Source organism: Pleurodeles waltl, chromosome 8, assembly GCF_031143425.1.
Source record: "Pleurodeles waltl isolate 20211129_DDA chromosome 8, aPleWal1.hap1.20221129, whole genome shotgun sequence".
Lineage (NCBI taxonomy): Eukaryota > Metazoa > Chordata > Amphibia > Caudata > Salamandridae > Pleurodeles > Pleurodeles waltl.
Window position 1 is genome coordinate 56,728,852 of NC_090447.1, and position 26,706 is coordinate 56,755,557.

Sequence of the window (26,706 nt, forward strand, 5' to 3'; positions counted from 1 at the left end):
TTTTAGTATAACTGTGTATTGTGTTTTCTTATGATATTGTGCATATGACACTAAGTGGTACTGTAGTAGCTTCACACGTCTCCTAGTTCAGCCTAAGCTGCTCTGCTAAGCTACCATTATCTATCAGCCTAAGCTGCTAGACACCCTATACACTAATAAGGGATAACTGGGCCTGGTGCAAGGTGCAAGTACCCCTTGGTACTCACTACAAGCCAGTCCAGCCTCCTACATTGGTTGTGCAGTGGTGGGATAAGTGCTTGAGACTACTTACCACTCTTGTCATTGTACTTTTCATAAGAGAAAAATATACAAAACAAGGTCAGTGTATATACACATAGCCAAAAAGTTTTGCATTTCCTCTTTTCACTCTTTTCTAAGTGCTGAAAAGTACTTCTAAACTTTCAAAAAGTTCTTAAAAGTTTAAAAAGTTTTTTTGTCTTTCCAAAAAGTTCTGAAAACTTTTTTCTCTTTTTCTATCACTTTAACTCTCTCTAAAAAATGTCTGGCACAGGAAAAAATGTTGAACTGTCCAAACTTGCATATGATCACCTTAGCTGGAAAGGAGCAAGGAGTCTCTGCATAGAGAGAGGTTTGAGTGTAGGGAAGAATCCTTCTTTAGAACTGTTAATTAATATGCTTAGAGTACAGGATAAGGCCATAAGTGCCCAATCTGTAGAAAAAGTAGCTAATGGTTCTCAATCTGATCCAGGGACTCCCCCAGGAAAAGGTTCAGGAAAGAAACTTCTCAGCCTGCCCATTACTAGACAGTCTCGCATAGTTGGTACAGAGGTTGAATCACATCATACTAATGGTGTGCTCTCACATTATACTGGTAGCCAAGCTGTTAGGGTGCCCTCTGTAAGGGACAGGTCTCCTTCTGTTCATTCCCATCATACCTCTGTATCTAGAAATGTCCCTCCCACCCACTCTGATGACAGATTGTTAGAAAGGGAGCTCAATAGATTGAGAGTGGAACAAACCAGACTGAAGCTCAAGAAGCAACAGCTGGATTTGGATAGACAGTCTTTAGAAATAGAGAGGGAAAGACAGAAGTTGGGTTTAGATACCCATGGTGGCAGCAGCAGTATTCCCCATAGTCATCCTGCAAAAGAGCATGATTCCAGGAATCTGCACAAGATAGTTCCCCCTTATAAGGAGGGGGATGACATTAACAAGTGGTTTGCTGCACTTGAGAGGGCCTGTGCTGTACAGGATGTCCCTCAAAAGCAGTGGGCTGCTATCCTATGGCTATCATTTAGTGGAAAAGGTAGGGATAGGCTCCTTACAGTGAAAGAAAATGATGCCAATAATTTCCAAGTTCTTAAGAATGCACTCCTGGATGGTTATGGCTTAACCACTGAACAGTACAGGATAAAGTTCAGAGAGACCAAAAAGGAGTCTTCACAAGACTGGGTTGATTTCATTGACCATTCAGTGAAGGCCTTGGAGGGGTGGTTACATGGCAGTAAAGTTACTGATTATGAAAGCCTGTATAACACAATCCTGAGAGAGCATATACTTAATAATTGTGTGTCTGATTTGTTGCACCAGTACCTGGTAGACTCTGATCTGACCTCTCCCCAAGAATTGGGAAAGAAGGCAGACAAATGGGTCAGAACAAGGGTGAACAGAAAAGTTCATACAGGGGGTGACAAAGATGGCAATAAGAAGAAAGATGGTGAAAAATCTCAAGATAAGCATGGGGATAAGGGTAAAACCAAAGATCCCACTTCAAATCTTAAACACTCTTCAGAGGGTGGGGATAAAACAAATTCTTCCTCTTCTTCCCAACCTGCACACATTAAAAAGCCTTGGTGCTTTGTGTGTAAAAATAGAGGCCATAGGCCAGGGGATAAGTCCTGTCCAGGTAAACCCCCTGAGCCTACCACCACTAATACATCAAGCTCTAGTGCCCCTAGCAGTAGTGGTACTAGTGGTGGGACTGCTGGCAACAGTCAAGCAAAGGGTGTAGTTGGGTTCACTTATGGGTCCATAGTGGAAACTGATGTAATCAGTCCCAAGACAGTTTCTGTCACACCTAGTGGCATTGGCCTTGCCACACTGGCTGCTTGTCCCCTTACAATGGATAAGTACAGGCAGACAGTTTCAATAAATGGTGTTGAGGCCTTGGCCTACAGGGACACAGGTGCCAGTTTCACTTTGGTGACTGAAACCCTAGTGCCTCCTGAACAACACATCATTGGACAACAGTATAAGATTATTGATGTCCATAACTCCACTAAGTTTCTTCCCTTAGCTATAATTCAGTTTAGTTGGGGTGGAGTTACTGGCCCTAAGCAGGTGGTGGTATCACCTAGCTTACCTGTAGACTGTCTCTTAGGTAATGACCTAGAGGCCTCAGGTTGGGCTGATGTAGAGTTTTATGCCCATGCAGCCATGCTGGGCATCCCTGAGGAATTGTTCCCTCTCATTTCAAGTGAAATGAAAAAGCAAAGGAGAGAAGGCCTGAAAACTCAGGATCCCTCTCCATCAACAGGTAAAAAGGGTATCACAGTATCCCCTAACCACCCTACCATTCAGGATACTATTCCTGTGGTGGGAGAAACCTCTCCTGGGGTGGCACCTGTTCCAAGGGAATCATCAGCTGGCATAGCTGGACTCCCTGAGGTAGAAGTACCTCTCTGTGGGATAAATAACATTGGTGACAAAAAGAGCACCATTTTAGTTAACATGGAGCATCCCTCCAACCCTCCCAGAGAAACTTTAGTGCAGAAACCCTGTACTGCCTCACAACACTTAGGTCAGCATCCCTGCCCTAGTGTGGAGCTCATAGGACAGCATCCCTGCCCTGTTCCAACTCAAGAGAAACAGCATCCCTGTTCTCTCTTCCAGCCAAATGGACAAAGTTTTTGTCCAGCTATGGCTTTACTGAGACAGCATTCCTGTCTGGCATTTCCATCATTACAAATAGGTTCAGTGGATAATTCCCACTGCTCTAAACTAAAACTTACTGATAGAAACTCTGAAAATACATCTTCACATTGTTGGTTAGCTAAAAAACTTCAAACAGGGTGGTTTACATCCCCACAGGGAAGTAACCATATAGTGGATGATAAAGGGAGTAACCAGTCTATTGCAGAGCTACTCTCTACTTATCACCACTTAGACAATAAAGTCTCAACTGGCCAAGGTTAGCCTTATTGTCCTTCGTTTGGGGGGGGGGGGGGTTGTGTGAGAAGGTAGCCTCTTTCTAGCCTTGTTACCCCCACTTTTGGCCTGTTAGTGAGTGTATGTCAGGATGTTTGTCACTGTTTTCACTGTCTCACTGGGATCCTGATAGCCAGGCCTCAGTGCTCATAGTGAAAACACTATGTTTTCAGTATGGTTGTTATGTGTCACTGGGATCCTGCTGGTCAGGACCCCAGTGCTCATAGGTTTGTGGCCTATATGTATGTGTCACTGGGACCCTGTCACACAGGGCCCCAGTGCTCATAGGTGTGCATGTATATGTTCCCTGTGTGGTGCCTAACTGTCTCACTGAGGCTCTGCTAACCAGAACCTCAGTGGTTATGCTCTCTCATTACTTTCAAATTGTCACTAACAGGCTAGTGACCAATTTTACCAATTTACATTGGCTTACTGGAACACCCTTATAATTCCCTAGTATATGGTACTGAGGTACCCAGGGTATTGGGGTTCCAGGAGATCCCTATGGGCTGCAGCATTTCTTTTGCCACCCATAGGGAGCTCTGACAATTCTTACACAGGCCTGCCACTGCAGCCTGAGTGAAATAACGTCCACGTTATTTCACAGCCATTTTACACTGCATTTAAGTAACTTATAAGTCACCTATATGTCTAACCTTTACCTGGTAAAGGTTAGGTGCAAAGTTACTTAGTGTGAGGGCACCCTGGCACTAGCCAAGGTGCCCCCACATTGTTCAGAGCCAATTCACTGAACTTTGTGAGTGCGGGGACACCATTACACGCGTGCACTACATATAGGTCACTACCTATATGTAGCTTCACCATGGTAACTCCGAATATGGCCATGTAACATGTCTATGATCATGGAATTGCCCCCTCTATGCCATCCTGGCATTGTTGGTACAATTCCATGATCCCAGTGGTCTGTAGCACAGACCCTGGTACTGCCAGACTGCCCTTCCTGGGGTTTCACTGCAGCTGCTGCCAACCCCTCAGACAGGCAGCTGCCCTCCTGGGGTCCAGCCAGGCCTGGCCCAGGATGGCAGAACAAAGAACTTCCTCTGAGAGAGGGTGTGACACCCTCTCCCTTTGGAAAATGGTGTGAAGGCAGGGGAGGAGTAGCCTCCCCCAGCCTCTGGAAATGCTTTGTTGGGCACAGATGTGCCCAATTCTGCATAAGCCAGTCTACACCGGTTCAGGGACCCCTTAGCCCCTGCTCTGGCGCGAAACTGGACAAAGGAAAGGGGAGTGACCACTCCCCTGACCTGCACCTCCCCTGGGAGGTGTCCAGAGCTCCTCCAGTGTGCTCCAGACCTCTGCCATCTTGGAAACAGAGGTGCTGCTGGCACACTGGACTGCTCTGAGTGGCCAGTGCCACCAGGTGACGTCAGAGACTCCTGCTGATAGGCTCCTTCAGGTGTTAGTAGCCTTTCCTCTCTCCTAGGTAGCCAAACCCTCTTTTCTGGCTATTTAGGGTCTCTGTCTCTGGGGAAACTTCAGATAACGAATGCATGAGCTCAGCCGAGTTCCTCTGCATCTCCCTCTTCACCTTCTGATAAGGAATTGACCGCTGACCGCGCTGGAAGCCTGCAAACCTGCAACATAGTAGCAAAGACGACTACTGCAACTCTGTAACGCTGATCCTGCCGCCTTCTCGACTGTTTTCCTGCTTGTGCATGCTGTGGGGGTAGTCTGCCTCCTCTCTGCACCAGAAGCTCCGAAGAAATCTCCCGTGGGTCGACGGAATCTTCCCCCTGCAACCGCAGGCACCAAAAAGCTGCATTACCGGTCCCTTGGGTCTCCTATCAGCACGACGAGCGAGGTCCCTCGAATCCAGCGACACCGTCCAAGTGACCCCCACAGTCCAGTGACTCTTCAGCCCAAGTTTGGTGGAGGTAAGTCCTTGCCTCACCTCGCTGGGCTGCATTGCTGGGAACCGCGACTTTGCAAGCTACTCCGGCCCCTGTGCACTTCCGGCGGAAATCCTTCATGCACAGCCAAGCCTGGGTCCACGGCACTCTAACCTGCATTGCACGACTTTCTAAGTTGGTCTCCGGCGACGTGGGACTCCTTTGTGCAACTTCGGCGAGCACCGTTTCACGCATCCTCGTAGTGCCTGTTTCTGGCACTTCTCCGGGTGCTACCTGCTTCAGTGAGGGCTCTTTGTCTTGCTCGACGTCTCCTCTCTCTGCAGGTCCAATTTGCGACCTCCTGGTCCCTCCTGGGCCCCAGCAGCGTCAAAAAACGCCAAACGCACGATTTGCGTGTAGCAAGGCTTGTTGGCGTCCATCCGGCGGGAAAACACTTCTGCACGACTCTCCAAGGCGTGGGGGATCCATCCTCCAAAGGGGAAGTCTCTAGCCCTTGTCGTTCCTGCAGTATTCACAGTTCTTCAGCCTAGTAAGAGCTTCTTTGCACCAACCGCTGGCATTTCTTGGGCATCTGCCCATCTCCGAGCTGCTTGTGACTTTTGGACTTGGTCCCCTTGTTCCACAGGTACCCTCAGTCAGGAATCCATCGTTGTTGCATTGCTGATTTGTGTTTTCCTTGCATTTTCCCTCTAACACGACTATTTTGTCCTTAGGGGAACTTTAGTGCACTTTGCACTCACTTTTCAGGGTCTTGGGGAGGGTTATTTTTCTAACTCTCACTATTTTCTAATAGTCCCAGCGACCCTCTACAAGGTCACATAGGTTTGGGGTCCATTCGTGGTTCGCATTCCACTTCTGGAGTATATGGTTTGTGTTGCCCCTATCCCTATGTTTCCCCATTGCATCCTATTGTAACTATACATTGTTTGCACTGTTTTCTAAGACTATACTGCATATTTTTGCTATTGTGTATATATATCTTGTGTATATTTCCTATCCTCTCACTGAGGGTACACTCTAAGATACTTTGGCATATTGTCATAAAAATAAAGTACCTTTATTTTTAGTATAACTGTGTATTGTGTTTTCTTATGATATTGTGCATATGACACTAAGTGGTACTGTAGTAGCTTCACACGTCTCCTAGTTCAGCCTAAGCTGCTCTGCTAAGCTACCATTATCTATCAGCCTAAGCTGCTAGACACCCTATACACTAATAAGGGATAACTGGGCCTGGTGCAAGGTGCAAGTACCCCTTGGTACTCACTACAAGCCAGTCCAGCCTCCTACACAGAGGCACTCTTGCACCATGGTGCAGGGGTGACTTTGCTGGAGCTAGGAAGTCTAATGTGCACCTGCATTGGAGAAAGGACAGGAATCAGATAAATATGGCACATGCATGTCTTTCCCTGTGACACAACCCAGCAAGGGTATTTGCTGCATTGAAACATTTGGCCTCAAATATGGCCCTTCGTTTAATGGCATTGCCTGATAATCACATTACTCCTTATATGAGGAATGATTCTAATTGATTTGCCATGATTCTTGTAGTACTCCTAGCTTATTCCAGAACTCATGGAGTAAATCAGGGGTACTAGAAGAGCAAGTTACATCTATTTTTACATGTCTTTATGAGTCGGGCCCATTGTTTGACGTTGACGTTGAAGGACTTTCTCCTGGTGTATTCACTGCGGCGTGTGAGTACTTCATGTGTTAGGATCGTCACATCAACTGCAGAATCTCGGGCTACTTAATAACCACATTAAACTGGGTCTGGAGCCAAGGATGATTAATTGTCTCTTGTAGCAAAATGTCATCAACCTTTAGTTAGAACCAGTCTTTGCTCAGACATCTTTGTCTAATGTAACATTCTAGTGAGCATTTTATTGGCTGAAGGTGCTAGTCTGACTTATTTCTTTCAGGCTATAGACAGCACCATCAAGCTCTACGTTTTTGCTGCTTGAGTCAAAGCGCATGGGAATTTGGGAAGGTGCTCTCCTGTGGGCCAGCGCTTAAATAGTAAGGCACAAGCCATGCAACAGCAGCCCCTCCATTAGGGTGGAGGAGCGTCACCCCCTGTTGCCATCACTGAAAAGGTGAAAGGTAAACTGGTAAAAGGGGTATTTGGAGCTAGGGCCACTGCTGTTGTCATTTTGGCTCACTGTCTTGCTACAGCCAGCCTGTCATGTGCACTTTAAACCTCTCCATTTAGGTGGCCAAGACAGCAGGTTGGAGAGCAAGCACAGGACCCCAGCAGCATGTCAGCAGCGTCTGGATTGGTGTGAAAGTTGCTCTCTTCCCTCTTTGTGCACACCGCAAGTAAAGACATTACGGACAAAGAAGAAAAGGTAATGAATTGGGCAGCACCTGGGCCAGCCCCTCAAACAACCACCACCTCCAACTTAATATGCTATAACTGAGCCAGGCTACTTAACACCAATGGTCATATTTAGGAACCCCTAGTGCCATCTCAGCGCCGCCATAGCATACTTTTTTTTTATTTTAAGGCAGTGCTAAAGTGCCATTTTCCCTGCCCCATATTTATAAAGTGGCACAATGCATACATTGTACCACTTTGTAAACCCTTGTGCCACATTAGGCCTGCACCAGGCATAATATATGCAAGGGGGGGTGTTCCCCAATTAGGGGGGCCGACAAAATGGCGCAAGGAAATCTAAGAGATTAATAGGGGGCATACCATTATCTATAATGTGCCCCTATGTACTCTGCAGGAATAGTGCCAACATTTTCTTTAAACGCCTTGCATCACCGCTGGGGCTGGTTTCCTTAGCTTTGTCCTTATTTGCTTTGCTTCTGTGTTCCTGGGTTATTAGTTGCTCATTGACTTGTAGATTCTCTCAGGTGCCCTCTATGGCCAAGGTGTTGTTGGGGCATTTTAGCGACCTCCTAAGCCAAAAGCCAACTGCCTCAAGGATGTTCACATGCTTGTGTGTATAGGTATCCTAGTAGTTGTCCAAAAAGTCTATGTGCACAGGCGATTACGCATACTGGGTACAGAGGTGATATCAGGTTCATTGAAAGATTTCCAACTATCAATTTTTCGCTCTCTAAAATTTCAACAGATTGACTGAATGGGTCTTGTTGCTGAAGGAATAGGGCATTAAAATGTCAAAATATAAATTTGCTGAAAACCTTTCCACTGAAGCTGCTGGTGTCAGCCTGTGCAGCCTCAAATTACCTCATTTATTGTATTGCTCAGCCCTAGATCATGGCTCTGACACCGCTGGGGCCCTTTCCTGAAGCTGCTTATTAACAATCTGTACCTGAATTGACCTGGTCCAATCATGAGAGTGCAAGGTAATCTTTCTAAGGCACCTCAGTGATTTAAGGGGATCTGAGGCTGCTTGGATTGGGTGAGTTATATTTTTTTGTTGGGGGGTGAGAGTTCGGTTCCTCAGCCTCAGCACCCTATTCATTTGCAGGCATCTGAGTGGGTGAGTGCGCTGGTTACTGTATGATTTTCAGTCCAGTCGTGTCCAGATGTGGCCTTTTGAGCCAGCCAGTATTTCATTATTAGGGATCAGGGTTCAACGTGATGAGGGTGTACAGGTTAGCGCCACCAGGAGGGGTCAGCAGATTGTCCCCAGAAGCATCAAGGGGCATATTTATACTTTGTTTGAGCCGCATTTGTGTAATTCTTTTTACGCAAATGCAGTGCAAACTTAAATGTCAAATATAAGTGTCAAAATATTGGAGTTAGCTCAATTTTTTGGATGCGTGAACCCACCTTACATCAATGAGATGCAAGGCAGGCGGTCCAGTCCAAAAAATGACTCTAAGATCTTAGCACCATATTATCCCCCTATGCTAAAATGATGCACAGGTGGGAGGTGGACCCAAATAATGGTGCTAAGCTTGCTTAGCACCATTATTTAATGCCTGGGTCAGACCAGGTGTTAGGAGACTTGTGGACGCAGTTCCATGGCTAAACACCAAGGAATGGGCCCACAGGTGCCCACCCCAAGACCCTGGAACATCCTCACCCACACCAGAGGAACACCAGAGGATGAGAGACCCCATTCGAGGTTAGTAGGGTAAGTATTTTTTAATTGTTTTGTAAAGTGCCTTTGGGGGGCCCCCGGCCTGGTACTGGGTCTTATGGCCAAGCCCAGGGGACACTGGTCCCCTGTGCTGGCCTTTGGGGTGGTAGGTATGACTCCTGTCTATTCTTAGACAGGAGTCAGTTTTGGCTGCTTGTGCATCCAAAAAAAATGACGCTAGGCTGATTAGTGGCCGAAATTTTCCCGTGACCAGCCTACCGTCATTTTCTGGTGCACAAACTCCATTTCCTATGCCGCCACTCCCACCTGACTACCATAATTATTTGTGATGCCAACATATTCTAAGCGCTGGCTTGCACCATTCCTCAAATATGGCGCCCGGCTGGCGCTGTAGTATGACACAAGCTAGCGCTAATATTTTTGCCGCAAAACTGTGTTTGCAGAGTTTTGAGGCAAACACCATTAATATGGGCCCAAATATGTTCCCATTGGAGGGGGAGGGCAGCAAAATGTCCTTTCACACGGGGCACCAAAAACACCCTCACTCCCCCCTAAACATGCAATGGGCATCATTCTGGGTGAGGTATTCAGTGGCAGGACCTGAGCTCAGGGCTTACATAGTGGGTAGGGTACCTTCGGCTCCTGAGCTGCGGCTGCCTTGGTGCAGCACATTGGATCCCTCAAGGGTGGCAGAGAGTGCCTGTCATTTGGACCCTCCAGCTTGACAGGTCTTGTACTTTCCTGGTCACACACGCTGCATCCATGGCCCCGTCCCAGACTCCTCCAGCAGTGTCATGGATGTTCAGAATGGGGCAGGATGTGCATCATTTATTACAATTATATAGCACCATCTATAAGATGCGTGGCAGGAAGTAGGCAGACTCTTACCTATTCAACTGTGATGTATCTCACTGAAATTGTAGAGTGCGGATCTGCCCCTGAGTACCAAAACGCTGTGCACTGCACAAGGGTAGCTGCCAGGGAGGGATAACACACAATGGGGTACGATAACTAGGAGCACCGAACTGTCAACAAAGGCACAAAACACTGTTGTGCTGTGTAATCTCAATGCCATGGGTCCTCTTTCCATGCATTTTATGTCCGGGTGTATTTCTACCTGTGTGTGTATTTTTTGTACCATTATGGACTTTGACTTTCCGGGGAGTCTCACTGTTGGTTCTGCAGGGAGCGAGCCAGACGTATAACAAATATGAACTACCCTAATAAGAACGATGTATTTTACAGCTATCAGTGCTTAATGTGTTAATAAAAACAAGCTGGTGCCCAAAGCTCTCCTCTGAAACACACAGATGCTGCAATCGAATGTGCCAGAGAATACTGATGCAGCATAATCCTGAAGCCATCTTGGGCCTCTTTAATCCATTTACAGCCACTCTCTGCCCCCTCAGCTCACACCTGCAGCTTTCTGCTTTCTTCCTTTGTGAAGCTTTTTTGTTTTTCTCTTCTTCAAGGTGAGAACCCCCCGAACGACAACTTTTACACCCCACTATTTTCAAATGTCACCATCCACCACTGCAAGCCAGCTGGGCCCCATTAAAATGTATTTTAATTAGCCCAATTAGTTCCTTGGTCATTCACTTGGTGCATCGAGGGCGTGGCTCGGAGTTTTCTGGTGGGCCGTGCACACTGAGCTGCTTATGTGTCAGCTCTTATGCCCACACACCTGTCCCCATTTCTGATATCCGGCATTTGTGTTGAGTAGCTCTCAGTCTGCCATCAGCGTGGCGAGGAAGTATTTTTCAAAAGTGCTAGGAGGAATTTTCCAAAAAGGTGCTGACATCTTCCTTGCTGACGAGAGCCTGATTTTGGCTTCGCTTTAGCATTCTTAATGATGGCAGGCAGTGGTGGCTGGCTCATATTTACAGTGGTGGGCAGGAGGGGATACAATAAGAATAACACTTACAAAAACAGCACTTACCAGAGGACCATCTTCTCTCCTTGCGCCGCCTGTCCCAGCTCTGACATGCAAAAGTCACAGGACCCAGGAAACTGCACAAGCCAATCCTGACGCTGGTTTCATGCTGGTAACCAGCATGAAACCAGCGTCAGGATTGGTGGGAGTGACCTCTTTTAGCCCTCACCAGATCGTTGGAGGCCTGTGCTTTTTCTAACCCAGCTGTCTCAAGATTGGCGGGTTAGAGATGTTTAAAGAGTGCATGTCTTGCTGGCTAATTAGCAAACTAAGGGGCAAATTTAAGAGCCCCTAATGCTACCTTAGAGCCGCCATAGCATCACTTTTTTTAAGCTAAGCCTGCGCAAAAGTGGCTTTTTCCAAGTGCCATGCATTGAGCCATTTTGTAACCCCTTGCACCACATTATGCCTGCACCAGGCATAAGTATGCAAGGGGGGCGTTCCCCCATTAGGGGTGCTGAAAAAATGGCGCAAAGAAATCTAAAAGATTTCTTTGTGCCATTTTTTTCGGCATTTTCAATGCCTGCACAGAGCAGGCATTAAAAGTAGACTCCGTATTGTTTTCAGTGGGCCTCTAGGTGCTTTGCAGGCACATTTTTGATGCTAATCCTGCAAAGCGGCAAACTAGTATCCAAAAGTTTGATGCTAGTTCCCTAACTGCAGCCATGGTGTGCCTTAAGTTAAATATGGCACACACATGGTGGTGTTAGGGGGTCAGTGGCGCTTCATATGACTTTTCTTAAATTTGGCGATAAGTTTTTCTTCTTTAAGAAATGGGTGCTTTTATGGGGTAAAATGCCCCACCTACATTCAATTTAACTTCAAGTTTTATATAGTTTCCTACTGGTTTTGTGTGAATTTATTGTATATAATACATTGTTTTCTTCAACCAAATCTCACAAATGCACATATATTTTTAATAAAAGCCCTGCACCATTTATTTGGGCTTTTTGCACACAAATCCTTCCCCTTTTTAAAGGTGGTGTATCCTACGTAAAAATGTGCTTTGTATATATTTCTCTCTAAACCTGTTTTGTGTTCTATTTTCTGTCATATTCTCCTGGCTGCGAATGCATGCCATGTTCTTAAATTAGCGGCCCAGAAATACTTATTCAGCTAATTTCTCGTCGAAGATTTATCACTTAAATCAGAAAAGATACTGAACCTCAAAACAAGCATGAACAAACCAAACAGATGTAGCTTTCTATATTGTAAAGCATTAGTAGAATGATTATGAATCTGTATTTGGCGTTTATTTGTTCTTGGATTTTGTTTACAATTTAAAACACACAGGGGCATATTTATATTCTTTTGACGCACATTCAGCGCAAACCTTGTCCCATATTTATGCTATGATGCCCGACCCTGCGGACGTCAAAAATCCTCAGTGTGCGTCATTTTTTGGATGCAGTAAACCACCTTGCATTCATGACATGCAAGGTAGGCGTTCCTGTCCAAAAAATGACTTTAAGGCCTGTGCGCCTTATTTATACTTCTGTGTCATTTTGACGCACAGGAGGGGGCGGGCCTTAAAAAACAGCGCACAGCCTGATGTGTGCCGTTTTTTTAACGCCTGGGTGAGGGCAGGCAAAATGGGACCGGTGGGCTCACTTCCATGGTCTCTGACCATGGAAGCAGTCCAGAGGTGCCCTTCCCTGCCCCCAGGGACACCCCCTAAAACCATTGCCCACCCCTGGAGGACCCATCCCAGGTAAGTACAGGTAAGTAGAGGTAAGTATATGTTTTTATTTTTTTAAAGTGGCATAGAGGGCCTAATTTGGGCCCCCCTACATGCAACTGTGCCCAATGACAGAAGTCCCCTGGGCATGGCCATTGGGCAAGGGGCATGACTCCTGTCTTTGCTAAAACAGGAGTCATTTCAATGGATATTGTGCGTCAAAAAATGGCACTAGTTCGATTTGAGCCATGATGTTTGGCTCTAACCTGACTTGCACCATTTTTTGATGCACAACCCCCGTTTCCCTCTACGCCGGCGCTGCCTGGTTTCAGTCATTTGTTTTTTACGCTGACCAGCCCGCAGCGCCAACTAACGTCAATCCTTAAATAAGGTGCCCGCCTGGCTCGTAGGAATGGTGTTAGCAGGCGGTAATTTTTTGACGCAAACCAGCGCCAGCTCTGGTTTGCGTCAAAAAGTATAAATATGGGCCTCAGTTGGGGTTTGGTGATGGAGGTGCCTGCATAATTTGTGATCACAAGATTTTGTTTCGCCACCTAACTTGTCCATTCTTCTGCCAGCATCCTTTGCTTAACTTGCAGGGTATGTGGACCCATCACGAATACTGGGTAGAAAAACGCATGTATCAATAGCTTTATATCCTGGTGAGTAATAATGCAGAATACGTTTTTTTCACGATCTGTATCACTTTTCTAACCATTTTTATGTTTATGCATTCATGAAAATTTTTATTTACGATACTAGGCTAGATTTATGTAATGTTGGGGCTTAGGGTCTGATTTAAAGATCAGCGAGTGGCCTGCAGGCTTGCCGGGTGGCGTAGGATATTACATCTGTTATCATGGCAGTTGCTGTGCAGTCACTGCAAGATTGGTTCTGGGTTTGCTATTGAAAAACAAAAAACGAAGGATCTTCTCACCCTGAAAGTTTTCTCAGAGAGTACTTTAATACTTTTTTGTTCTAGACCACAAGGCTTTTTTGGATGGACAGAAAAAAATTACAATAGACCTTCCGCTTGAAATAGGGTGGGCGGTCTGATGGCCTTTCATTGAACACCCCAACTCTGTCAGGCCATCGGAATGAGCTCACCAGTGTCAGAGCCAGTGGGCCACCACTGTTGGAAAAATGTGGTCCACACAACTTACTATGGAATGCGTGGACTGAAGGTTTGATGGAGTATTTCACCACAGCTGAAGCAGAGTACCTTGTCCCCAAACTATAAATTGGGCTCTTACTGTGGGCTATATGACGGTCAGGTATGTCTTAGAATATTAAACCACAATCAATCAATTAATCTGTTTTTGTAGAGCATGGCTACTCACCTGTGAGGGTCTCAAGGACCTTAAGGAGCTGTGTCTTCTGTTTCACCTTGCTGTACATGGATACATGGTAAGAATGGTACAAGTTCTAAGAAGTAGAGCGAGTTAGGCATATGTGGGAGAAGAATAATGTAAGAAAAGCTAGAGAGTAGGAGACATGAGGTGCCAACCAGACATTATAAAATTATTGTAGCAGGAATTATCCTTGTAGCTTAATATGCTGAGAACACAAAACGAGGAGTGAAGATGAATATTTTTGTTTGGATAAATAGTACTATCAAATGCTTCAAACTGGGGCAAAGGTGGTATTAAAAGAACCGCCCCATTTGTTCACCTCTTGGTCACTTTGGTATTACAGAAGAGGATGCAGACCCTTGCACAGCCCTTCAAAAAGGATTGCACTCGTGTAGATTTTCCAAGATAATGACTCCATGAGACTTTCCATCACTTGCATACAGTCTCCTGCAAATGAGTGAAAGCCATTGCCCTCTTATGTGCCACACTAAAGACCATGGGCAGGGGCATGCTATATGTGAGAAGGCACACCAAATGAGCAACATAAGTAGGAGCTTCTGCATTCTTCACAGGTGTATGCAGTCACATACTTCATCTTCATGCAAGGGGATTTGTGCCCTGTAATGAAAGTGAGAACATGACTGCCACCTCTAGTGACCTGTGGGCCATGGTTTCAAATGACCAGTCCTAATTTCAAAAATGTACAATTTAATGAAGAATTAAGCATTCCAGCAAAACACATAGGGGGTGATTTTAACCTTGGCGGACGGCGGAGGCCGTCCGCCAATGTACCGCCGTGAAATGACCGCACCGCGGTCAAAAGACCGCGGCGGCCATTTAAACATTTCCGCTGGGCCGGCGGGCGCTCTCCGAAAGAGTGCCCGCCGGCCCAGCAGAAATGCCCCTGCAACGAGGACGCCAGCTCAGAATTGAGCCGGCGTAGTTGCAGGGGTGCGACGGGTGCAGTTGCACCCGTCGCGTATTTCAGTGTCTGCAAAGCAGACACTGAAATACTTTGCGGGGCCCTCTTATGGGGGCCCCTGCAGCGCCCATGCCATTGGCATGGGCACTGCAGGGGCCCCCAGGGGCCCCGCTGCACCCCCTACCGCCATCCTGTTCATGGCGGGTTTCCCGCCATGAACAGGATGGCGGTAGGGGGTGTCTGAATCCCCATGGCGGCGGAGCGCTCTCCGCTGCCATGGAGGATTCAATGGGGCAGCGGTAAACCGGCGGGAGACCGCCGGTTTACCCTTTCTGACCGCGGCTGAACCGCCGCAGTCAGAATGCCCTCGGGAGCACCGCCAGCCTGTTGGCGGTGCTCCCGTGGTCGGTGACCCTGGCGGTCACCGGCCGCCAGGGTCAGAATGACCCCCATAAAATCCTCCCACTGGGAAGATTTTTCAAGTGGAATGGACTTGCTGTTACTGTAAAGATTTTCTGCTGGGCTGATTTTGTGGAATTTCAACCACTTTTCATCCTCTCCACCCCGAAGCAAACTTTGCTGAACTACGCAAATGGCCATCACACGTAAGTTATAAATTGTCAAAACCTTGTAGGTTCAGAGAGAAAGACATTTCACTAATTTCTTGCCTCCATTTCACAAGAAATCACCTAGTTCTAATTATTTTCCTAGGTGAGATGCAAGTTTGTACTGGCGCTTGGGTCAGCACAGTTTTGTATTCAGACTCACTGCCCCAGGCTGTGCCAAGAACACCCACAAAAACTTAGGTGTGTGATGCCGCCGATCAGGAAGGTGCACCTAGTATGAAATATACTTCTCTGATGTGACACTAGTTTTTATACAAATACCATCTATAACAATGTTTTTTTATAAATATATTCTGCCTCCTCAGAGCAGTAGTGTAATAAAACCAACAGTGATGACACCTCTACAAATTCATGCACAATTAATGCTAGTTATTTTTTGTTACAACTTTTACCTAGGTCAAATTTGTAACTTATAGACTCATTCTTTAGGCATTATACTCTGATGTAATCAAACCCAGTAAATTGCAGCATTACTTCCCAAAACAGAAATGAGCTTTGGGAAAAACAGGTCTAAAGAAAGGAGCGGGTACACAGATGGAGGGGAAGCAGGAGAGGATGTGGGAATGCAAAGATCCTCTGCGTGGAATTCACCACAGCACATATATCTCTGCAAAGCCTACATAAGTGAATGTTAGTCAGAGCAAGATCCTAGGATTCTAGCAATTTCCATGTGAATACTGCTCAATGTAGATAATCAGTAAGACCTGATTTTTCTTCCTGCCCCCAAAACACATGAAACCAACCTGCTAATCTACCACTCCGACCTCCATGGCTTCAGCAGCCGCCGGGCTGGAGATAACAATCTGCCTACTGCCATGGTTTTTGTGGCATTCATAATGGTAGGCCCTATCAGTGACAGGAAATTCCTTCCCTGTCACTGATAGGAGGGCCCCCCACACCCTCTTACATCCACGCCACCCCATTCACACACACACACACACACACATGCATACACACACTCATTCACACATACATACACACATGCATTCATCCATTCACGCACACATCCACGCACACATCAAAAAATACACGCAGACACACATTCTGATTTCCATACATACACACACTCACACTTCCATACATACACGCACTCACACACATTCATACAAGCATGCAATCAACACTAAACACACACTCGCATTCATTTACACATTCACATATACATGCACACACACCCCCACACACACACAAAAAAAAACACACCCCTCCCCTGTCAGAGACCCGACTTACCTGGATCCAGGGGGTCCTCCGGCAGGAGACGGGACGGGGCGCTGCTACCGCCAGCAGCGCCCACCAGCAGAACACAACCAGGCTGTATTATTTGACATAATACGGCTGGCAGCGGTCTACTGGTGTGGTGCTGCTGGTGGTAGCAGTGCCACCTTACCGCCATCCACCAGTATGGCCACTGCCAAATTTACTCCCTTCTTGTGGCAGAAATCCGTCTGTGGTCATATTATGGCGGATGGATGGTAGCCACGGCAATGTTTTTTTGGCGGCTGTCGCCGCTGCGGTAGGTAGTTTTCACCACCAATGTCATAATTAGGACCTCAGTCACAAATGTGACGGATATCCCGTCAGCCATATTACAAGTTCCATAGGATATAATGGAACTTGTAATTCGGCGGATGGGATATCAGTCACGTTTGTGACATAGTAATCCCCTCCGCCATACTTGTAATGAGGCCCATAATGTCCCCTGGAAGTGATAGCACATAATCTTAATCATGAAGACATTACAATAATTGAGATCACTGAAGTCTCCCCATAACTATGGGGGTTATTACAACTTTGGAGGAGGTGTTAATCCGTCCCAAAAGTGACGGTAAAGTGACGGATATACCACCAGCCGTATTACGAGTTCTGTCAGATTTTGCTACCTCCAAAGCCAGGGGTTGGAAAGGATGCACCATAGATAACAGCTGCGAACAATGGGACCCTTAAATGAAGTCCACATAAAACTAGTACTGTAAAAACCTAGAAATAAAAAAGTGACATTTTTTAGATGCCCAAGAACAATGTTTGCAGACGCCTGTAGAAAAGCCAGTTATGTACTTGCATCAACATTAGAGGGGAAGCAGAAGTGCTGTCAATTGTCAGTGTGCCCTCAATAACATTTAAGAGAGGGACATTAGGTTTTGAACCCCAATATTGATGGAAAAGCCTTAAAAACAGGCTTGGCTAAAATGTAAACTATGCTGCTTAGTTTGCATAATTTTGGTAATTTCATGTTAATTTGGGGAATTTCATCAATTGCTTGTTAAATAAAATTCACAAAATTGCAACATTCTTCCATTTCATGTAACTATACACTATTTGTTGTAGAAATTAACAACAGCAAAATGCACCATTCATGCTAAGTGAATAATTGGGCACGAGTGGCTATTTTCTGTGGTGCTTTGTTTAAATGAGTTCAGAAATGTGGGTCTTATTCTCTGAAATAGAAGCCTAAAATCTCCAGAGGGTTGAGACAGAGGGGTGTAGCCAAAGACAGATTTACAAGGTCAAAAACCCCTTTGGTAAAGGGCCACTGAAACAGATTTTCTGGTGCTGAGAAAAAAAGTGGCGGGAGAAGCCACTAGGTCAGTCTGACTGGTGATGCACCTCGGCCAGATGGGCGAGCAAGTTGGACCTGGTCTCCTGGTTTTCAGAACAGTTTTTAGCCAAACAATGTTTGCCCCCACTTTTGGATTGTGGCAATTTGGGTACTTATAGCACTATTTCCAAGAGTGCAGGACTGAGTGAGTCCTGACCAATGGGAGGGTTAGGACTCACTCAGGCTGGGTCAATGTGCACATTCAAGATGGACTAATCCTTTTGTATCCCTGTGGTTCTGAACGGGAGGCCAGCAAACTAGTCCTTGTAAGTCACTCAGGAGGTCCTGGAACAGTTGACAATCCAGTCATTGTCCCCAGGCAGAATGTAGCAGAGCATCAGGACAATAGGGACTTCCACTCTGCAGGACAGCAGTCCTTCAAAGCAGCCATCCAGCAGAGTGGAAGACATTCCAGCACCACAGCAGTCCTTCTTCCTACTTAAGTATCTGCATGTCCAGAAGTGTACAGAATAGTTGGTGTCTGAGGTCTGCTTTTTACACCCCGTTGCCATCCTTCTGGAAGGTGGGAGAAGCTTTTAGACAGCAGCTTAGAAGTGCATGAATCTCCTGACTCAACTATCCAGGATATTCAGGTGAAAGTGGAGCTGTGCACAGTCCCCACTTCCTGCCAAAAGAGGTCCTAGTCAGGCACATCTAGTCCCTCTATAGTGGACTGGCTGGGAGAAATTCACAAAGTCTAACTGTGACCCAGGCCAAGCTACAGGCACACAAGGGCTAAGGAGAGAAAAATGACCTCTTACTAAAATTGGCATTTTTAAAATTGTAATCAAAAACTAAACTTTACCATTAAACAGAGTATGCCTCTACTATTCCAAAAACACCAAACATGGCATAGCTTCCAACTCCCATTTGAAAATTACAGCTTATTAAGTGCAAATAAGGAATCTCCAATGTTAGTCTATGGAAGGGGTAGGCCTCATAGTAGCGACAAAAGAATGTAGGAGTGTTTCACCACCAGAACATGTACAATTTGAAAGTACATGTCCACTTATAATTATACAGCACCTTGTCCTTTGCAGTACATAGAGCCTACCTTATGGGTGAACTACATGTAAAAAAAAAAGGGAGGTTTAAGGCTTGACAACTGGCTTTAAACCAAAATGCAGGCTTCAGTGGCAGTTCTGGGAGATGTTATAAAGTGCTACTGAAGTGGGTGACACAATAAGTGCAGCAGAATCACTGGTGGCATTTAAATTACAGGCCTTGAATATATGATATACCATTCTATATGGTACTTATGTAAATTAAATCTGCCAATCGGGTGTAAGTCAATTCTACCATCTTTAAAGAAGAAATCACTGTAGCACTGGTTAGCAGACGTAAATCACATAAAATTTAATCGAATGCACATTCACCAAAAGGTCACACAAGCGCAGCAAGTCACTGTGCTGCACAACTTGACTGGAAAGGGACAGGAATGAGCCATATTTAATATTAAATGGCACATTCCTGTCTTTTCCCCGCACTGGAGCACAAAATGTACTCCCTTGCACCAACACAGGCAACCTTGCACCATGGTGCAAGGGTGCCCTCATTGTAAGAAGTATTGTTTTTGTGAAAAAAGGGGCACCTTCCTGCACAAAAACAATCCCCTGCGACACTTACCTCTTTTTATACATGCTGCAGAATGTAGCACATATAGAAAGAGGAAAAAGTGAGGAGAAGTAAACATATTTCTCCTCGTTATACCTCACCTGGGAAGGTGTAGCATTTTTGGCACATTCCCAGGTCTACCACTTATAGTAAATCTGGAAATGCATCAGAATCCATGGGTGTTGCATAGGAACACCCACACAATACCAATGGAATGCCTCCCTGGGACAGAGTAATGCAATATGTGCTGCGTTGCATTACTGTGGATTTATCAAGCCACTCAGGGCCATGCAAGATGGACTTGCTTGTCTTGATAAATTGCATTTCAAGGGTTGCGTTGCTTTTGCGCCCTGTTGCCTGTTGCAAAACCAATGCAGCCCTTTGATAAATCTGCCCCCTACTGTCTGTGGGACTGCAGAACAAGTGTATGAAAATGTGTGTCTGGCTGGTCTAAGGCTAACACCTAGTTGCTGAATCCAGGGTATACAGCACCTGGGCCAGTGTGAGCATCATGAATTTGCCCTTTCACAGGAAGGTGTTGAGAGTGTGGAGATCTGATATAGGATGAATGCCTCCGTCCTATTTCAGCTTGAGTCAATAGTGGGAGTAACACCCATTCCCTATTTCTGAGATCAGTCCCATTTGAGAAGAAATTCTACACTTCCTGCGACAAAATCGTCAGGTGCCTCTCTGAAAGCTGCTCTGATGTAGGTAGAAGTGGTAGTCAGAAAGGAATGGAAGGGCATAGACCCACTGAACGAAATGCATCTATCAGGTATGATATTTTGCCATACTTGGACAAAGTGTTGAATCTGGCCTCTGCCAAGATAGTTATGTGCCACTAAGGCCAAGCTAAAGCAGCTTGGAGGTTAATGTCACATGGTTAGGGAATGGGGAGTCTAGGATGATCACCATCCTTGGTGACTAGCACACTATTTACACTGAGGTGTCTGATGCTGTGTAGTGTGGCCTGGATCTGCATGTACACTAACCCTCTAGAGGATCTTTTAAAGGGAGGAAATTGCTAGGGAAACTGTCTGGAAGGCACCAAAAAGGCTAAGGAACATGTTCTGGCTCATTTCTTTTTAAAGGTTTTCTGGGCTGAATGTGCCTCTTATCTCCTTATCACCAGACAGGTGAAACCTGTCAAAAGGCATATCCATATGGGATGCCTAGACATCCCTAGAGAAGCATGTTGTAGGTCCAGAACCTTGGGAGCACATCTAATTACACTAGTAAGGGAAAAACTTTCTTCCATTGGTGGTCTAGGAGGTTGGGGAATCAACCCAGTAACAGGTGAATTATCCCATCGATTCTCTGCCTCTAAGTCGAGGTAGAATTTTTTTGGTCATTATAATGAGGAGGCAAATCATCCCAATCATCACCATTGTCACTGTTGAAGGCTGGCTGACTCTAATAAAAGTCAGAGCCAAAAGGTTGGTCCAGCACCTGAGGACAGTTCCATGTCAGAAGCAGGGTTCAATCTGAATCTGAATGTATGACCTCAGTCGAGGTAGAGAAGGGTTTGGATCAGATTCAAACACCAGTTTTGGTAGAGTATCCTCCTTTGCTGCTGGCAGTGTCAGTCCAGCTTCGATGGGATTGGCACATTACTTGGGTTTGGAGTGGAAGTGAGCACTGATGCCACTGCAAAAACTCAAAGCAGGTTTGAGGCACAAATGGTGGAGAGGGTGAATTCACCCGCAGTAACCTTACTGGAGGTCCCTGCAGATCCTTGGGCCCAAAGGAACTCAAGGGGGAACCAGAAAAGTGCCAAAGGCATGAGAGTAAGGAACTGTCATGAATGCAGGGTGGCACTGATATGCAGATCCATGTGTCACAGCCAGGTGGAACAAAGTCAGCATGGACCCATATAGCACCACCTTCTAGCATGCAGGGGCACTGCCTGTGAATGAGTGTGAGGACTCAACTTTGAGTGGGACTTAATTGGATTCATCCAGTGTGTGGTAGCATACTACTTTCCCCATGATCCTGGATTGTCTCAGGTTTATGATGGTGCACTCCTCACATGACTTGACTCCCAGGATTAAACAGAAAATGAATACCTTGTGCAGCTAGCTGTATGCTGTAGCTTTTGGAGGGGACATAGGGGGTCATTACGACCTCGGCGGTCTTTTCAAAAGACCGCCGAGGCCGCGGGAGACAGAATACCGCCATTGCCGGCGGTATTTCTGTCTCCCTATTATGACATTTCCGCTGGGCCAGCAGACGGTAACAGTGTTACCGTCTGCTGGCCCAGCGGATATGTCACATCAACATTGCAGCCGGCTCGTAATAGAGCCGGCGACAATGCTGATGTGCAGCGGGTGCAGTAGCACCCGTCGCACATTTCACTGCCCAAAATTCGGCCAGTGAAATGCGCGACGGGGCTTTGCCTGGGGGCCCCTGCACAGCCCATGCAAAGTGCATGGGCAGTGCAGGGGCCCCCAGGGGCACCCCAAGTCCCCTTACCGCCAGCCTTTCAATGGCGGTGTTTACCGCCACGGACAGGCTGGCGGTCGGGGACTCATAATCCCCAGGGCAGCGGTGCTTGTACCGCTGCCCTGGGGATTATGACCGCCAGGCGGAATCCTGGCGGGATATTGGAGGGGCCGGCGGTATGGCCGCCAACATACCGCCGGCCACCAGGGTCGTAATGACCCTCATAGTTCCCTAATATGCTTGTTGAAAATGTTTTGTAGAAAAGATCTCATCACACTGATGAGGAAAAAAGTAGGGTGAAGAACTGGATCCACATTCAAAGGCACAGAAAGAAAGGAACTGACATCATCTCAGGAAGATGCCAATATGCAGATCTGTTCATCATTTCCAGACAGAACAAAGTCAACACGGACCCACAAAGTATTCTAAAGGTGAAGAATATGTGGTCAGAATTTTCCATCAGAAATTAAAAGGCATATGTTTCTTGCAGTATGAATTTTCAGCACCCACTTATATGACAAAATAAATGCAATGCTATGAAATATAGCATGGAAAAATGCCTTTGTCATATAGAAAATGCCTATTTTCATCCATGTATAATTCACCTTGTAAGTCCACACAGTGTGGTGCTAATATATACAACTATGACACATTAAATATTGGGGGAACATAAAATCCAAATACAATTATATTTGGAAGGTTTTGCTACATTGTTCTGGCTCAGATGGGATTACAATCTTTATTACATAGCTCCATCTGGGAAAAAGCTAGAAAAATGGTTTAAAGTTATTATCTACTTCATTCCAACCCTTCTAATGGTGAAACTAGCTTCTTATTCATGTAAAACACAATGAACATTGTAGAAATATACTTTAGACTCCCTTTACAAAACAGGCTTTAAAACAGTTTTACCAAACAGCACCTGACGAGATAATATACACATGTTTGGTTGGGAGAGTTAGTCATCCTGGATCAGAGCAAAATAGGCTGCCTCTGTGGTGATAAAAAGAAGGTGGGTGTTAACTGCTGATCACTTAAATGGGAATCAGAGTTTGAAGAACAAAGTATGGTGTTAGCACAACCTTTTTGTGCTTGGAAATTCCAAGGAGGGCCTCTCCTATTCATTGTGAGGCCCCTTTCTACAGCGAGGCTCCAAAACCAGTAGGGGGAACACTGTCAGGTGGCAGTGGGAGGAGAGCTAACCAAATAGGGGAACGGCTCAGTAAAATTAGGAATTAGGTGACAGACACTGGTGAATGCACTGGATAAATCTGACTAGTCAACTACGACCTCATCATAACATTCTTGGACCTGGGAAGACTCTACATGAAGAAGAAAGCCCTGCTCTAATAGGACTACTTATTCTGGACTCCCAATTTCTGCTGTAAAAAGATGACTCCCTCAAGAACTCAAGGATTTCTAACTCTTACTGACAACCAGGGGCTGAAGCTGTCTCCAAGGGTCAAGTGTTTGGCTTACTATTTGCCATCTTCCTGAACACAAAAAGCAGAAGTACTCTGGATCTCATCAGGGCCAAGGTGCCTATAGAGGAAAATACTCTTCTGGATCCCTGGCTGGAGAGATACCTGGTGCCTAGAAACCTGCCCTTAGGAACTACAGGCTGCAGTACAGACCAGAACGGTCTTTCTTAGCAGTTGGAGATAGGTGGGACTAGAATAAGGTTTTAAGGCATACTATCCAGGAAGGGTATAATGGCCCTGTCCGTCCCTGGCAAGAGAACCAAGTTTATTCCTCTCAGATATTTTTACTGTGCTGAAAATAGGCTCAGTGGGAACTCACAATAATCGTATCCAGCCTTATGGATCCCTGCCAGGGCACAGCTTCCAGTCTTGTCATGCTTGAGGATTTCAGCTTCTCAAAAAGTACTTTTGAAGTAAACCTTTGAACAGGACCAAACATTAAAAATATTTGACCCACAACTTGTCCTAAGTGGCTACTAAATCCAAGTCATAGCTTTTTGCACTAACACCAATAGCGTCAGAGGAAGTTTGATGAAACTGTTAGAAATGGGGTCTCTGGTTGGCAGTCAGTTTGCACTCTGTCCAAGCAGGGACTCTCACTCTAGTCAGGGTAAGGGATTTATGCTTCTAAGACAACCCCTGCTCACCCCTTGGTAGCTTGGCACAAGCAGCCTGGCTTAGTTCAAAGGCAATGTATAAAGGATGTATTATAACCCACACAGTAATACAGTGAAAACACTACAAAATGGACACCACAACAGTTTAGAAAAATAGCCATACTCAAATCAAGTGAAGGATTTTTAAAATAAAAAATAAGCCTTACTTCATAGAAAACAAAGGAAACGTTGTTGTTACACAAAGAACCTGGTTTGTGTAAAAAATAAAGCCACACGGGCGAACATGCACCGGGAAAGTCAGTGATGCATCGATTCCTTACTCTCAAATGAGTCCATGTGTCATTTCTTCTCCGGTTGGGTAGGTCAATACGTCATTTTTCTCTTCCACAAGAGAGTGATGTGTCAATTTTCAGGTGGGGTACCTCAGATCTGTGCAGGTTCACGATGATTTTGACGCCCAGCGATGATGCGTGTGAAATCCGCCTGCTAAGGAAATTGAAAACCATGCTGCATGGGGTTTGCAGCATTTTCAGCAGCTGCAACCTGGTGTTACGTCATTTCTCCAGCCCCAATGCAGGTGATGCGTTAATTTCCCAGCCACGATGCAGGTGGTGCGGCAATTTCAGCAGTGAAGCGGGTGGCGTGACATTTTTACAGCTGCGTTGCAGGTGGTGCATCAAAATTTTCCCTGCATGGCTTCCTGGGGTTTTGCATCCAATACTTATACCCCTTTCTGCCTTTGAAGTAGGTAAACTTCAAAGGAAAGTCTGTTCACAGGATCATGCCTTGCCCAAGCCTGGCCCCAGACACACATCAGGGGGTTGAGACTGCATTGCGTGAAAGCAGGCACAGCCCATTCAGGTGTAAGTGACCACTCATCCCTCCACTCTAGCCCAGATGATGCATCATGATATGCAGGCTACACGCCAGCTCTCTTTGTGTTACTGTCTAGTGGAGATTACAAATAGCCCAGCTGTCAGTCTGGCCCAGGCAGGGAATACACAAGCAGGCAGAGTCACAAAATGGTTTAAGCAAGAAATTGCCCACTTTCTAAAAGTGGCATTTTCAAACTGACAATCTAAAACCAACTTTGCCAAAAGAAGTATTTTTAAATTGTGAGTTCAGGACCCCAAACCTCACATCTCTATCTGCTCCCAACGGGAAACTGCACTTAAAAGAAATTAAAAGGCAGCCCCCTAGTTAACCTCTGAGAGAGATAAGCCTTCCAACAGTGAAAACCAAATATGGCAGTATTTCACTGTTAGGACATGTAAAACACATCAGTACATGTTCCACCTTTAACATACATTACACCCTGCCAACCGGGCTACCTATAGCCTCCCTTAGGGGTTCCTTTCATGTTTAAAAAGGGAAGGTTTGGGCCTGGCAAGTGGGTCGAATTAGCAGACTAGAAACTGCACACACAGACTCTGCAGTGGCAGGTCTGAGCCATGTTTACAGGGTTACTCATGTGGGTGTCACAATCAGTGCTGCAGGCCCACTAGTAGCATTTGATTTACAGGCCCTGGGTACCAGTAGTGCACTTTACTAGGGACTTACTAGTAAATCACATATGCCAATCATGGAAAAGCCAATTACACATGCAATTTGCACAGAGAGTACTAGCACTGGTCAGCAAAAATGCCCATAGTACCAAAACCAGCAAAAACAAAGTCCAGCACACAGTGAAAACATAGGAAGAAGAGGCAAAAAAGACAAGGGAGACTATTCCAAGGATGTCAGGTGTAACAACAACAAATACATCTGCGATGCACCCTAACCAGCCACAGCTTTTGGCCATACCTTGCTTGAAGATGTTGACTTCCATTTTACAGACTAAGGCCCATATTTATGGCCTTTGTGGTGCAGGGCAGTGCAGCAATGTACCTTGATGTGCTGCCCTGTGTCACAGTGAAAGGGCATGAATGCTCAGTATTCCTGTCCTTTCACCCTGCGCGGGAGCACTTTTCGCAGTGTAGCACCAATGCAGGCACATTTGCACCATGGTGCAAGGGTGCCTGTGTTGCATGCAAGATTATTTTTGTGCCAGAAGGAAAACCTACCTGCACAAAAACAATACTGAGAAGATGTTTTCTCTTTCTATGGGTGCTACAGAATGCCACACATTTAGAAAGAGGAAAAACAAACAGAAATACACATATATCTCCTCTTTACACCTTCCCTGTGGAGGAGTAGGTTTTTCTTGCATTCCCATTAAAATCAATGGATGTTGCATGGGTACACCCAAACAAACACCCATAGAACTGTGTACCTGGCACAGAGTAATGTAGCACAAGGATTTGTGTTGCTTTATATTAATCGAGATTTATGAAGCCATGTAGAGCCACACAAGATGGCCTTGCATGGCTTCAAAAGCCTCACTT